The 14199-nt window shown below is 38.5% G+C and overlaps 1 protein-coding gene across 9 annotated transcripts in view; it reads right to left on the reverse strand.

Moving 5' to 3' along the window:
* The window catches only part of NAALADL2 (N-acetylated alpha-linked acidic dipeptidase like 2), a 457652-nt gene that overhangs the window by 224733 nt on the left and 218720 nt on the right, over nt 1-14199 (reverse strand). The window lies entirely within an intron of this gene.

Genomic DNA, 14199 nt, shown 5'->3' on the forward strand with positions numbered 1-14199 from the left:
GAAGCTATACTTTAATGTTTGCATGTATTCAAGACTGGCAAGAGACAATACTTCCAGTGAGTCTGAAATTTTTCTGGTAAACAGAGAAAAGCAACTGAAAACTTTATTATATTGCCTTAGAGATCAAATAAGGACTTTTCCATGAAGTTTTCCTCCATTACATACCAGCAGAGCCACATAATTACCTGGTAGCAAGTTCTCACTTTAATTTTCCATATCTAGTTTTCCATAACTAGTAAAATATGGTCTCTCTCAAAGTTAATGCTCAAATAATACTGTAAGTAGAAAACATTTGATTTTACTGTGTATTGTCAAATATTCCCAGGGCAGTTTAAATACTGCCTCAAAAACACGTTAACAGAGCTCAATTAGCTTCCTCTCAGCTATAATAATAACTGACAAAGCTTGGACTTCCCATGTTTTCAATGATTTCAAACATTGGTGGGGGCAAAGAAAAATAAGAGCTTTTTCTGGCAAACTTTAATAGCACTCACAGCTGAGGAGAAGTTAATATCTTGTTTGTAATACCAAAAAGCATAAAGATGCATCCTGTAGCTGGAGTTCAATCTAGCAAAGAACACTAATTTTCCATTACTCTCAAGTCATCTCTTTAAAGGATTACAAACAGTACAACAATATACTTTTGTTGCTTCTGGAATAGCTGCCCTGTAATTCTTGCTAAGGTCACACTTTTTCTTTTAAGTTATCTTTTTACTGGGTTTATGAGGCACTATTTACATCCTGTATCACATTCTGGCATAAGAAACTGGGACTATTTGTGTAGAGCTACAGTGAGCCTTTTGGCAATTATTACCATCCCTCTATGTGTAAAATTACTTTCCTCTCATCCTAGAAAAAGAAACTATTTTTCCTTCAGGGTAATAGATCTTGAATTACTGATGGAATAACACCATTTTCATCTCGAAGTCACTCTTCATGAGTGGCACAACAGCACATAACAAATACTTAAGAGTCATCTTTAGATAAATCTGTTTTCTATCTCTGCTGAACTGAGAGTCACATAATATAATGCAGCCAGAAACCAGTGTCTAACACACAACGAATAAAAGGTGTTAAAACGCCTTTATGCACCAAAAGATCCAGTATATAACCTTATGTTGAAGTTAATTCTTTCAGTGTAGACTGGATTATTCAGTAGCCATATTTCAATGCAAACATCCTGAATTCCTTGGAGGGTAATACAAATTCAGAGTAAGCGTGTAAAGAAACCTTTAAAGAATACCCTTCTATGCTATCAGGTGTTTCAGGAATGTCAGCTGCTCTTGTCTGAGATGATGCAAATGGGACCAGACCTCAAAGAGTGTCGGCTGTTTTGGAGAAACCAAGCACATGTGAGCAAAGGCAGCCCGTGAAGTCCCTCAGAAGTCAGAAGATGCTGGTGGCATCACACCCTTTGCTGGGAGGAGCAGATCCAGCTCAGCTGGGATGCCCTGGGAGGATCCAGGGATTTCCCTGAGGCAGTCCAGGAAAGGTCACTGAGGAAAGAGAGCCAAGCACCAAGGCCTTTGGATTGGACACATGCAATTCCACAGTCCTGCTAGAAAAATTCCAAAATTCCCCCAAAGTGATCTGGGAAATGACCAGTTTTTACAATGTTGGGGAGGTATCTGGGCAAGGAGGAGCCTTCCACAAACTAGACCCAGAGCTCTGGAGCACCAGGGCACCTTGAGGCTCCTCTGGCAGGACCCCAAAGCCTCCTTAGCAAGGCAGGGACAGCACTGGGCAGAAATGTCACTAAAGAGTTCCTCACTTACCTGAGGCTCTAATTTAGTACAGGATAATTTGATCTTTAATGTCAGTCTTAATTATGTCAACTAAGGGGGAGGGATCCAATCCTACCAGCTGCATTTAATCCTGGGTATGACTCATCCTGATCTGATTAACTATTTCCCACACAGCAAAACCTTTTGAACTTCAAGATCTACTGAGTCAGGAGGAAAGGAGAGAGACAGAGGAGAGACTCAAACCTTCATAATCCTCATTCATCCTCAGGAAGCCACTGTGAGTGATCTGTACATGGCTGTGGCAGCACTGGCAAGAACTGGGAAAAGGGAGTTAGACTAATCCAGACAGGACATGAGGAAAGCATGTAAAACCAATTTCCAAAGCCATAAGACTAAAGGAGGATTTAATTTATTAAGCTTTGTATTTCGAAAATAATACCAAAAAAAAAAAAAAAAAGTTTTGCCAGTGGAGAACTGCAAATCCTAGATAATGCCCAGCTGGCATGGCAGTGCCACAAACAGCTCCCTACGCCTTCCAGTGGCCTCACGTCAGTGCCTGGCTCTGTCCTGACTCCTGCAGGCACCAGAGCCCAAACCCTCTGTTCTAGTTTGGTTTGTTAATCAGAACAGAATATTAATATCAAGGCCTCTCAGGCATCCTAGCTAAAACAGCTGAAAAATAAAGGAAAATTCAAAAAATGTAGCAGTTAATGCTAGCAGCCTGTATCAGATATAATTATCATTGTCTTTTTTTAGAAGCCAGCTAATGAAGAACTGCAGAATATGACCTCACCTGACCACAGCTGACAAGAGGCAGAGGCATCAGTGCAGCCTTGAGCCTCTGAAATGTATTTTAAGAACTGCTTTCTCCTCTGCCAGAAACCCATGTGCAGGCAGTGGGATGGGTGGCTAAAGGTGCAGGCTAGACACAACTCTCAGCTCGTAGGTGCCAATGGCAATTTTACAATGGGGTCAAAAATATAGAGTTAACTTGCTTGTTAAAAAAAAAAAAAAATCCCATTTCAAAAAATTTCCTATTAATTTGAGGATTAAAAAAAAAAAAGGGATCGATACTCTGAGTTTGTATCTGAAAATAGGAAAATTTTTCATAATGTCCTCATATTATTATTAGTAAAGAGAACAAACAGCATTGACTTGTGAGGAACTCATTTCACATCCAAAGAACTACTGGTTTCAAACTTGTACTCCAAGATCTTTTCAGTACAAGCAACAAATTTGATTGATCTCAGTATGCTTCAGTACAAGATTTGAAAAGACTGATGAAACACAGAGACTGGAAAAAAGACATTAGAAAGAAATCACTAGATCACCTCACCTGACTTTTTCTATGCCACAGACATATTTTGCCTTGTGTTGAACCCAACAACAATGCAAAGTCATAATGAAATTGGTTCCATTCTCCACCTGTTCTGTCCTGTATACTTTTACTTGTAATTTAATGCTTGATTCTTGTTGTAGTTTTTTACCACATCAGACTAGGAAGTCCAGGTATCTATTTTCAAGCTGAGATACTTCTGCACTGTAATCAACTAATTTAATCTTACGTTCTATATAATACTTATGTCAATATGAACGAGATAAGCCCCTCAAGCTATATTTATTTCTGGTCAAATGCTAAAGAAGTAACTATATTAGGTGTAAAGGCCCCTCTTTTAGTGCAGAACTGTATCCTTAATAACTCTCTGGGCATTTTTAACACAGTCATCACGGTACTTTGAGTTCCTACAGTTTCAAAGGAACTATGAATACAAGAAGTACTTCTGGCCCTGGGACTAGAAGGTATTCAGCTTTCAGCCACAACCACAGGGAGAAGTGGTACTGAGCACTACAACATATGACAGCTTTAAGAAGTGCTGTGTAAATGACAGAACTTCAGCTATTATCCAAAATTACATCTGTGTATTCACATAGGCACAAACCCTCATATATAAATGGACAGATCTACATACATATTTCTGTCTCTAGGAAGGACTTTACAGAAGTTATTTAATTAAAAAAAAAAAGTTTTCCACAAGAGCAAAACAAATACTGGTATTAACATCATGTCTTATCTATCTTCTTGGCACATAAACTGAATAATTCAGAAACAAAATCCCCCACAGGGTCTGTGCTAGGATCCTGAGGAACCACGCAGATGTAACTTTTTTTTTGTCACTTGATTTAATTTTCTTAAATAGTTTCTGGAAATATTAGTAAAGAAAAACAAGCATGATGCTACAGAAGACCATTTGTATATTTTAGGTCACTATTTGTACTGCTAGCAACACAGCAGCAGGCTCCATTTGCCTTGCACTAAGCATATAATGAATATTTCAGTTCCTTGCTTTGTTCCCTAAGTAGGTGACAGGGAACAGAAACTTTGTTCATGACCCATATGGCCTTTTTTGAAGCTTGCCTATTCATTTAATAATGCACATCACAGGGCCCATCACCTGGGTTAGCACTTATTAAAAATAAAAGCATTCAATAACTATTACTAACAAATGACCATAAAACAAGCAACTTCCAAGTGCTACCACCTTTTGCTTGCAAACAGCACTCAGCCAACTATTTAAATAATTAAATGCTCTCAATCTGCACTGCATCAGCCCTGGCTCAAGCAGCCTTGGAGAGGAAAGAGATTCCAGAACCTCTGGGAAGATGTTCTTACCTCAGCCACAACTGTAACTGTAAATATCTGAGCTCTCTGCTAAATCACAGATGCCCTGTTGGAACAAAGAAAGCAATTTCCACCAAAGGCACACTGACATTTTCATGGACTCCTTATATATTTCTAACTATCGATCCTTCTTTCAGCTGTCTCCCCTCTTCACATTCTGGAGCAGTCCTGGGCTTTTCCAGTCTCTAGGCTCAAATTTGCCTAGAGCATAACACCAGTGTTGGATTCTTGAGCCAAGATAACATCAAAACTCTGGTCATTTCATCAATTCTGTCATAAGGGAGGATTACTGCAGCAGTCTTCAGTCATCCCCTAACTTCCAAAGGGTTGACATCCCATATTATTTCTTTTCTCTAGAACCAGATCTCAGCAAAACTGCTTCAATTCACACAAACTCGTCTCTGAAGAGACTTCTCAAATTTGCTGGAGAGAAGTCAGTCTTGGATGGGGTCCTGACCCCTACAGCAACAGTGACCTTCTCCCTGAAGCCTCACACAATCCACTTAAATCCCCTACTGGCTAATGGAGTTTGAGCCCCCATTATAAAAGGTAAAATGAATAACATCTTCAGATGCTACCTGCTCACTTCTGTAAATGTTATCTTCTCCATTCTGTTCAGTAACAAACTTTCCCCAAAGATAAACAAAGACACGAAGTTGATCCAGGACCAGACACTGCTTTGGTGGGAAACATCACAGCACACACACCCCAAATACCCCAACTAGGAAAAAAAATCATGAAGTCTCCAAGAAACAAGATTTCTAAACAATTTCACTTCTGAGCCATTCCAATACTCTATTTTGACAGCGACATTTCAATACTTTTCAATTTTTTTATTTCACTAAAAGAAAAAAAATAATAGATAGAGAAAATTTTCATCTAACTGGAAAATTACAACCTTTTCAGCCTTGAAGAAATACTCACTAAACAAGCAGATTTTGAGTCAGTATTTTAACTTGGACAGGAACTAGTTCATTAGGAAATCATGTATTTGTAAATTTGTGGCAATTACATGTGTTCAAAGGAAACATCAGCTTATAGGAAGGATGAGACTTCTCTCACGTTTAAAGATTACTCATTATTGAGACTGAGAAAAATCAGACATACACACAGAGCAGGAGGCATTATTTAACTTCTCTTCCATAATCAGAACTCTAGAAATTTAAAAAATTCAACTTATTTAATTTTGAAAAGTCTAACACTACACAAGTCCCAATATTACCAGGGAAGACCCTAACTTTTCAATACATTCTGTATTTGTTTCAGTGTGGTAGCTCCTACACTTCAGAAACTCATCAGCTTTTAAAGAGAATTAAACAGAGAACAGAAGCCCCTTAATGCAAGACTATTGTAGAATACTCTTATTAAAATTGATTATTATTCAGACAATATCAATTTCATTATCCCTGATCGATCCCAAGCAATGCTCCTTAGCAACCTCCAGCTACAAATGCTGCATGAACAATAACTCAATACAGCACAACAAATTGCAGCCCTGCTGCTCCCGGTTAAATTCGGGAGCAGTCCAACTTATTAGCAGGCTTCTAGTAAATAGCTGTCATAGGTGCTGACGGCAGGGAACTGGATGTCAAAGCACCACCAAAAAGGGCTGAGAAAACTCTTTCCCCTCAAGGCTTTGTTAATTTGATTTATGTGTACAGGCAGGAAACTAATTGCTAATTGTTGCAGTGCATACCATGGAATTGCAGCACTCCACTCAAACGCTGGATCTCAAGAGTACCAATAGAGTTTTACGCTGCTGATGAGAGATGAATCCTAAACAGGAATCTGCCCGCATTTGGTGCTTTGGAAATCTTAAGATCTCTTTGCAATGCCCTATGGCACCATCTCCTTTGAGGACACAGCCACTGGATCGCTGGGAAGTTGAGGGACAACACTGTCAACTCAGCAAGACCAAACTCCTGCAGTAGCTCAGGCAATTAGAAGATAGTCTGTGTAACAAGAGCTACTAATTACATTAAGGGGGGTTGTTCTGGAAAGTTTATTCCTCAGTATCATTATAAGCATGTGCCTGGGATCACCAGCCAAAATTGCTGATTCTCCTTGTATTGAGTTGCAAGGACTGGACAGTGAAGGGCAACTTTGTCCAATTTCTGCATCCTATGGTATTTCCCCAGTGGAAGCAATTGGTCTAAAAGGAAAACTGCTTGTCATCTCAGCAGGCTGCATGGTTTTTTGTCCTTCAGATTCCTTCTGTTAGGAAAAATGTGGTTTGGTTAAATCTATAAAAATTATAGATGGCAACGTAGATACCTCTTTAGCCTCTAAATGCTGCCTTTTAGCCAGCACTAGTGTCAGAATTGCTGAGAAATATCTAGTCAAGCATTTCTGGTTTTCAAGTGAAGTCAAATACAGGGCCTACCACTCACCAAAAGTTTCTTAAAACATATGGATTCTTAAAATCCATAGATGTTTCACCACCCACTCTAGTTTGTCATGCTGAAAGAGAAATGGATCCCTTGAAAATCTGAGCTTTCTGAACAGCACCAGACACCCACAGCAAAGAGGAGAGCCAGATGTCCTGGGGCAGCCCAGCTAATAGGAGGATTCAAGGCACCATCAGTCCGTCCCCAATCCCTCTGTTACCCCAAGCAGGCAGGAGCGAGGAACACTAGACCTTTAAAAAGCAAATTGCTCCCTCCCCATGCTGGCACAGCTCATTTCATCATCTATAAGGAAAAGCAGTACTTGTCCCCATTCAGAATTGCTGTCCTAATTGGCTCTAAATTGCCCCACACTTCCAGCAGTGATGGTAAAGAGGTAGATAGCTAATGGCCATGGAAATTGGTTGTCTCTCTAAACCCTAACGTGTGAGGCAATTTCAGCAAGGTAATCTTTAATTTTAAAATAAGTAAGATTGTGCAATTCAAAGACAAGTGATCGGAGCAAAATTCATTTGTACTTTATAACCTATCAAAGAAGTGGTGTCACGTTCTCATAGAAAACATGAGGCACTGCACCAACAAGCACCAGGTAGGAAAGCACCCCAATAGGAAAAGTTCAGTGTCAGATCCTGTTCCACTCATGCAGAACAGGACTGGGACCCTCAGTCCCCTGTGTCCTGTGTAACCTCTCAGCAGTACAGAGCTCTTCCCCTCCCAAATTTGCATCCTGAGCTTGTAAATGGTTCATTGAAACAGACACTCTACCACCAAAAACACAGATTTATGGAATAAATGCATATAATCTTCCAAAATTCCAAATCAGCTTATCTATATCTATTTGTATTTATATCTATATGTATATATCTATATATCTATATATATATATACACACAGTTGTTCCATAAAATACATTTCCTGGAATTAGATGTTTATAAGAAAATACTCCAAAAGCTCATTCCCACTTTTCTCACTGATAACATATGATGTTTACAAAGGACATCAAACAGAAGACACAAATCCTCCTTCTGCCTCCCCTCTTTTCAGAGAAGGTCTCTGGGGTTTGGCAATCTCTATTTTACTTTCTTACATGTGAAACACAAAATTAAATTCATTTCCTGTCTTTAAAGACAAATCAGGAAGTTGGCCCAACTGAGCTTTCCTTTCCATGTTCCCCAGCAGAAAAATGTATGTTGGTTTTGAAGAAGGAGCAGTAAGACCAAAGCCACTCGTGTGAGCTGTGACAGATAAGGAAATTTGTCAAGGGACTTATCACTTATTATGCTGAGCAGGCATAATACAGCTTACTGATTCTAATTCATTACCATATAATACTTGTTGCTCAGGAAATCACACAGATATCACTTAGGAAAATTATTTTAAGGCCACACGATGTACTTAATTTACGAAGGATACAGTTATTATATAAAAATCAGACTGCATTGCAAATGATTTCCCAAATCAAACATCTAAAAAAAAAAAAAATCAATAAATGTTTATGGTTGCCATTAAAAAAAAAACAAGGAAAAACTGTTCTCAGTGAAATATATGATGGACTTGAAACATGAAGCATGTCCTTTCAATGTTAAGTAAACCACAAGCTAAGACATTTCTTCAACAAAGAAGCAGAATGTTGTAAGTATATCTGTAACTGACCCTAACAGGATCAAAATTACACCTCTTTGTCAAGTATTATATCAATATAATGCTTCCTTCTTTCATCTACAGAAAACAAAACAAATGAAAGAGCTATGTTTGGCAAATAAAAAAAACCTGAATGAAACCAAAGAAACCTATAAAACAGACAAGCTTTCCTCTTAACACCTCTGAAGTACAGATATAGCCTATTTTTTGGTATAAAAAGAAATCATATTTGACGTAAGTGGGTATCTGAAGACTAAATTTATCAAGTCACTGTTCCACAGATACCACTTGGGTCACACAGGGCATCTTTGTTTCACAAAAGACACCTCCCCGTGTTCTCAGAGCCGTTCTCCGTGTTCTCAGAGCCATTCTCTGCTGGGCAGGTAGCAGGAGGATAAGTGGGAACTTTCCCTTGTTTGATATTACTCTTATCTCCTTTCAAAGGGGCCTTTGTACTTATAAATACACATTCAAAATTATCATGTGAATGAAGAGAATCCCAAGTGATTCCACAGTGTGGGAATGAAATAAATCTATTGAGCTCACTTAGCTGCTGGTTACCCAGGAGCACGCCAACATCCATTCCTGAAGATGCAGCAGGCATGACTTCAGACTCAGCCTAACTAGATCTAATACTTGCATATACAATACAATAAATATCTGAGACTAACATACAGGAGGAAAAGGACGAGTTCTCACTGAGATTTGCTTTTTGTAGAGCATTTTCCAGCTGCTGCCATGACAAAAACCAGAATTCGGTTGTGTACAAGGGACACAAAGACAACTGCTCTGACCATAAGTGAAATGAGAGTATCCTAGGCCAGCAGACTGCTGCCAGCAGCCCTGGGGTGGTCAGAGGGAGCTGTTATTTAACAGTAGGTGTTAACAGGAATAGGGACAAATGGGTCTTTCCCAAGGGCAGCAGTCACCAGAGCCCTCCTTTCTCTCCACACATCCCTCTCCCACAGAAGGAAAGGCTCTGCTCCTGCTGTGATTTCTCATTCCTGGGACAAAGGCAATTTGTCTGTAAATTTAATTCAGCAGCCTGTAAATTTAATTCAGCCCAAACCTCCAGAATTCGAACTTTTATGAGAAGTTCTAAGCTCTCTTTGCTCCTCAGATACCGGAGGAAAAGGTTTGAAGCTCCAAGGTTTTAGCAGTACTGGTTACAACTGATCACGGACAAGAAACAGTTGCGTATGGAAGTTTCTCACTTCACTTAAAGAAAATAACAAGCAGACTCCTTTTCTCACTGCACAGGCACTTTTGTTCTTTGGCCATGACTGCACAGGAGAGCTGCTGCTGCCTGCCCTCCCAAGCCCTTTGAAAAATTAAGCTGAAGTTATGGCTGGCAACAGGCATCAATGACAAATCAATTCTTGCCAGAGATGGATTTGGGAGATTCTGCAGGTGATATTACCCGCTGGAATAAGGAACAGATATGTCTCTAAAGGATAGTTAGTTACAACTACAAGTATTACAAAGGGATTTAAACCTCCCCATTGCTCGAGGAGGAGAAAAAATGATAGTGAAGAAAGCATTTGAGTGAGAACATACAGGATAAAAAACAGAGGCAAAACGTAGGAGCCGCTCTATAGACTGGTTGGAGAGCAAAGCAAAGATTCTTTTCTCTGTGCCCCCTCCCAGTTTTAATAATGGAAAAATGTATCCAAGAAACTGTGAATCTAATAGTAACCAAGATGTATGATTGCTCAGAGGAATTATTGAGTAAAGCAGAATAAGGCTACAAGAATTTTAAAAACATCAGAGTGAATTGGCTGATCTGACAAACAATGTACAGCTAGAGTTATCACTGACATCAACACACCTGCCTTTTTTTTAATTCTTACTATTCAATAAGAATCTTTGTTTATCCATTTAATTTGCAAAAGTCAAACCCAAAATTACAACCGTAAAAAATTATGATACCCCACATTCTCCAACCCACCTGAAATAATTTCTTATTTATTCCATTTTTCATACTTCCCCTACTGAAATGATCAATAAAGAAATTAAAGATGCAATGCAATATATATATTTTTAAGAAAAAGATGCCAAATTGGATAACAGTGGTAATTATAATCTCAGAGGTCTTTGATAAGACTGCATTTCTGCTACTTTTTGGGTTTTTATTGCCCTGTCCCTTTAGATTTTGTTAATAATATTAAACTCAAATCTTAACTGAAAAAAACTCAAAGTTCAATTGCAAAAAACTCAAATATTTGCCATTTTACCTTGAATCTGTCAGATATGTAGCAACAGAATAAAAACACACTTCTTTAGCATCCCCCTTTTTATACAGGGTGAGAAGGGAAAACCAGTTGAATTTTCAAAAGCACTTAAGTGATATTAGAAATCTAAATGCCATTTTAAAAAGTAACTTTAAAAAGTCAGATTTCAGTGAGAATTGTGGCATTTTTAATTGCAAATTTCCTTTTGAGAACTCAACAGCACACTTAGAGAAATTACTGTTTCTGTATTTTTGAAAGTCTGACTCTTACGACCTTCAGCATTTATTATAAACTGTAGAGACTTCCACATTTAAAAGCATTCATCACTTTTGAAAACAGGACCTTTTCTAGGCTAATGATTGTGCTTTGGAGCTGCAGACACATTCCTCAGGGAGCACAGACGACGACTCTCCAGCTCTGCCCTCTTGACACGCTCTCTCTAAAAGGGCTCTGAGAACTCAGTCTTGCCATGGAGTCTCAACCCAGCTGTCCCAGGAGATAACCCGCTTTCAGCCTATCAGTTTTACCAGCTTTATCCATCTGTTTTGTCCTGGTAAGTTCTGCTGGTTATGGATATAAATTTAAACAGCGCCCAAAGTATTTTGTGTTTCGACTTCCACCTCGTCTCTTTTGGGTGTGGGATTTATGCCTTTTTCATAAGGACATAAAGAAGAAAGAAAGAAAACTAGGAGAAGTCATATTCATGGCACAGACAGATACAATTACTGGATTCCTATCAGCCCAGTGATGTTTGCAGAATTATGTCTGGTTTTACCAGTTCTGAATCTCCTGTATTATGGAGCAGGTTATGTCATAAATATTTATCTGAGCAAATCTAGTATTCATACTGCTAAATCATTAGATTTACTGATTGAGTCCTATTAACAGTATTTGTGCCAATTTTTGTCAGCGTGTAAAACGCAACGTGCAGGATGAAGAAAAATTCTACGTTTTTTTGTGACAACTCCTTCTCCTCTTTTCAGGCACCTCTCACAACTTAACACCTCTTGAAACCCCTGAAACATCAGGAGCAAACTGATTTCAACTTTTTCCTGTCAACACTGCAAGCACCTCCCTGCAGGGGGCGGAGGGAAGTGTTCAGAAAGGCTTACAGAGATAATGTTTACTTAGGCTGTATCATTGATTAGGAACGTGGCCAAGACCAATAATTACAACCGTGCTAAATTGCACGGAAATTCTGTAACATTGACATTTCACGGGAAGCAAGGTGCAAAGTTGAAGGAATAAAAGCCAACGCTGAGTTTTCTTACCTAATGATTTCTAGTGTGTCTGCTGGGAAAAATGCTTATCATGGACCTGGCTGATGCAGACAGACAGAATGGGCCTGACAGAAGAGCTGCACACCAGCTCCCACCAAGAGCCTCCAGTGGAGAAGCTGGACAAGAACACTAAGCCAGCACTTCCAAGACATCCACACACCTTTCCCATCCCTCCAGGGACAGGGACTAAAACATTTCCCTGGGCAGCAGTGATCCTCCATTCCTAACATGGATTGGTAGACAGGTTTCATTCAACTCACACAGAATCCACAAATCTCAACAAAGCAAACACAAGTCCAAGGCTGCGCTTCTGGCACTCCTTTAGAAGCCCAGAGGGTCCCAATCCTCAAAGCTTCATTTGACCACAAGCAGATTTCACCCCCATTGGTGTGAACAGCTCCCACTCCAGACTTGCAAGCACACTGAGGTGATGTCTGCTTGGACAATATGATTGGCAACTCTGTGTCTTTTAAACAGTTTTTTTTCCTCCCAATTCCTTTCTCAGGACTGTTAGCAAAATCCTTTACCATTACCAGGTCTGATCTAAGTAGTAAACAAAGATAATTAAATTAATGTCATCCTCAGTAACAGGTAGAAGAGAAATTGCAAGCTAAGCAGCTGCCACTTTCTTAATAACTCTAAGTATTATATTGAAAGAAGTTTTTCAATAACATATATTGACTTTGTCAGGTTTGGGTTGTGTTTATTTTTTACCCAAGCAACATATGTTGCATGTTCTGTACTTGTGGGGCTAAACACACACAGGTTTCCTTGCAGTACCTCTGACTATTGCCAAACAGATGTTGAGAAAAAGGAACTTAAAACAACATGGGATAAAATCTGTCTGAGATCAAAATGTTGGCTTAAGAAAAACCCTGTGGGTAATGCAGTATACTAAAAGCATTGATTATATATTTACATACAGAATTGATAGGCAGCTGAACTAATGCTTGACTACATTTGTTGAAATCATGCCATTAAATAGAAAAAAAAAATACCAAATACTAAAAATTATGTAAAAGGTTAGCAACTATATAAATTTTTTAAGTTCCAAAGTATTCATATAATTCATTTCACTTAAAGTCCAGATTCTCACTAATATCCTAATAGTAGGCTGAAATCGTTTGACAAGTGATGAAGAGTTTGAAAAGGGATGTTTTTAAACCACTCTTTGAAATAATAAAATGGCAAGCAATTCCCAGTCCCCAAAGACAAAGTATTATCCTGAGTTTGACAGACATGTCAGCAATTTGCTGTAATTTGTGTAATACCTAATCTTAGGGCTTAGTTTATTCCAATATTTTTGTCATGACTAAGCCTAATGACAGCATTCAGTTCAATTGACTCTCTGAAAAGACAAAGAAGTTAATTTTTTACATAAAAAGAAAAAAAATCAGCATTTTTCATCACCTGTACCCTTTCCCATTATGAAAATAATTAGTCTGTCTAAAGTAGAGTCAGTTCAGCACATGAAAACTGACACGAAATCCTGCATATTTATTTTTTCCCTTGAATTTAGTAACAGTGTTGGCTCAAAACACTGTATTAACCATGTCAGGATTTAGGACTTGATTTAGTAGATACAATAAAAGACAATATTGTTAGAACACTGCTGTGGTTACTTTCAAATGTATTTCTGCTCTACTCAAGAAGACCTCTTTGGATGACCATGACAACAATCTTTTCTAACCTCAGGTTTGTAAGTTCTGCTGCTCCTGAAGTGGTACTGATCAAAAAATCTGCAATGCATTGCCTGTATCATGAAAAAGGAACTTTCCGTTCCAGAAGCCAAAATAAGCTCCTCTGCCCCCTCAAATAACTTTCAAAAGTTGGAAGGAAAACCTAGTTTCTTCCACACTCACCGCTACAGAAAAGTGATTATACTCTAATATGAACATGTTATATAAACTTTCAAAGCAGTGAAAAGATTCCACATGGAAAAAAAAATAAAATCAAAACCCAGTCAGCAGATATTTTACAACAATTTATATTCTTAAAACAGATTATAAAGCATAAAAAATAAACAAATCGTGGTCTTTCAGAGTGCAGAGGCCAATTTTTTCATCCTAAAACTCATGCAGATTAAAGGTTTAATTCACCGTTTAGATAAAAACAGAAGCCAGGCTTCATTTTTGTGCCAAAAATTAGTCAGGGATTTTTTAAAGCACCAAATATTACAAAACATCATATAAACCCTTGCTTTTCAACAGTGTTATT

This window comes from Neopelma chrysocephalum, unplaced genomic scaffold, assembly GCF_003984885.1.
Source record: "Neopelma chrysocephalum unplaced genomic scaffold, ASM398488v2 Primary Assembly neopelma1_69, whole genome shotgun sequence".
NCBI lineage: Eukaryota > Metazoa > Chordata > Aves > Passeriformes > Pipridae > Neopelma > Neopelma chrysocephalum.